Genomic DNA, 2,424 nt, shown 5'->3' on the forward strand with positions numbered 1-2,424 from the left:
TTTTTTTTTTTTTTTTTTAGGCAATTGGGGTTAAGTGATTTGCCCAGGGTCACACAGATAATAAGTGTCAAACGTGTGGCCTGAGGTTGGATTTGAACTCAGGTCCTCCTGACTTCAGGGCTGGTGCTCTATCCACTGTGCCATTTAGCTGCCCCTGAAGCTGTGTTTTGAAGGAAGCCAGACAAACTAAGGAGCAGAGGTGAGGGGACAGAGCATCCCAGGCTTGGAGGATGGTCAGTGAGTACAAAGCCATAGGGTAAGTCATAGCTAAGTAATAGGTAAGGAACAGCAAGCAGGTGGGCCATTGTGGCTGGGAGTAAGGTATAAGAAGGCTGGTAAAATAGGAAGGTCTGGGGTTTTAAATGCCAAGCAGAGTTCATATTTTATCCCGGAGGTACTAGGGAGCTATTGCATGTCACACCTGGGACGCCTTAAGAAAATCATCTTGGCAGCCGAGTGGAGGATGAATTGGAGTGGGGAGAGATGAGCTAATTAGGAGGTTATCACAATAGTCCGGGTGTGAATCAATCAAGGTTGAACAGGTGTAGTGGCTGAATGAGTGGGAGAGAACAGTCTTGAGAAGATTTGGCAAGAGAGTGAACATGTGGGATTGAAGGAGATAGCGGAATGGAGGCTGGCACGGAGGCTGGGAGCCTGGGTGACTGAGGGGCTCAATCAATCAACAAAATGAGCACTTCCTTTGTGCCAGGCCCTGTGCCAAACTCTGGGGATTAAAAAAAAGAAAAGCAAAAACTTAGTTCCTGCCTTCAAGGAGCTTACGTTCTAACAATGGAGACAACATGCAAATAACTATGTTATTTACAGAGAGTCAATTCCAAAGGGAAGGCACTAGGCAGGGGGAGGGGAGGAGGGAGGAGAGAGGAATGGGGAAAGGCCTCTTGTACCTCTTTCAGAAACTGAATGAGTTTTCTTAAGTCTTGTAGACAGTCATGATAGAAGTACCCTGGACAGCAGGAGGAGAGTTCAAAAGAGGGAGAGGTTAGGGATAGAGGTGGGGGGCAGCAAAGCGAAGATCGTGGATTCTGTTTTGGACATGTTGAGTTTGAGAAGCCTGTGGGGAAATCCAGTTTGAGATGTCCAAATTGTATTTGGTGACATAAGGATTGAGGATCAGCAGAAATACTAGGGTTGGATAAATAGATCTTGGAATCATCTGCATAGGGGTGAGGGAGCTGGTGAGTCAGTCAATAAACATTTATTGAGCACCTACTATGTACCAGGCACTGTGCTAAATGCTGGGGATACAAATTACAAAAAGAAAAACACTGCCTGCCCTCAAGAAGCTTGTAATCTAATTGGGGAAGACAATACCCAAAAGGGGATGGAAAGTGGGAGGGTGGAGGGAGATAGCAGAGCCCACACCAAGTAGTGCAGCTGGTGAGAAATGCAATTGCTGGCATGGGAGCCCCTCTTTAAAATGGAGGCTTCGGGAGTTCATTGCTCTAGCCCTCCAATCCAAGAGGCATAGGGTACTTAGGATGCTGATGAGGTAGGTGTGAGTACCAAAGCTGATGCAATCTCCAAGGCAGAATGATGAATTTCCTGTTACTGAGGCTTCCAGGGAGCATGATCATGGTAGAATCCAGTCCAAGGATTGCAGGTGGTAGGAAATGCAGAGTCCCTCAGTGATAATCTAAAACCAGCTAGAGATCATCAGGTTTGACCCTTTCATTTTGCAGATGAGGAAACTGAGGGCCGAAGAAGGGTAGTGATTTATTTATAGTTTCCTACCTAATGTACGTCAAAATTAGGATTCAAACTCAGGTCTTCTGACTCGAAATCCATTGTGCTCGTGACTATAAAATCTATGCATCATCCTTGGGCGGGAGGTGGCAGTAACTGATAAGGGGACCCATTTCAGGACCCAAAGTGAGAAGTAGTGGAACAGGGGGCCCCAGGGAAGAATTTTCCTGGAGCTGGGGTACCAGAGCAACAGGAAGATTCTTTCTCAGGCTCCAGATGCTCTTGGCTGACACTCTAAACTGATTTGATTTCCTAAGGGTTTTCCCTGTTTGACCCCCCTCTCCTCCATTCTTTGGGTACTAGCAAGGGAAGAGACTCAACCTCAATCTTTGTGACAGTCCTCCCAGCCCTGAGGCACTAGGACCAGGAAATGCCAGCCCCGGAGATGCTGAACAGCCCAGAGAAGGTTATAGCAATAGTGCTGCAAAAGGTAGGCCAGGAGTCACCATCAAGGTTAGCCCTACCTATCAAAAACACATATGTGCCTCCTACATATATGGGCAAGGCAGGGGGAGTCTATACCAGCAGCAGCTGTGCCATGAGGCAGCAGAAGGAACATTGGATTTGGAGTCCTAAGACGCGGATTCAAATTCTGACTTTGCTACTTACTAGCTGGGTGAACTGAGGCAAATCATTCAACTTCCGTTTTCTAGGTGTCTT

The sequence above is a fragment of the Vombatus ursinus genome, unplaced genomic scaffold (genome assembly GCF_900497805.2).
Source record: "Vombatus ursinus unplaced genomic scaffold, bare-nosed wombat genome assembly UNPS02014777.1, whole genome shotgun sequence".
Lineage (NCBI taxonomy): Eukaryota > Metazoa > Chordata > Mammalia > Diprotodontia > Vombatidae > Vombatus > Vombatus ursinus.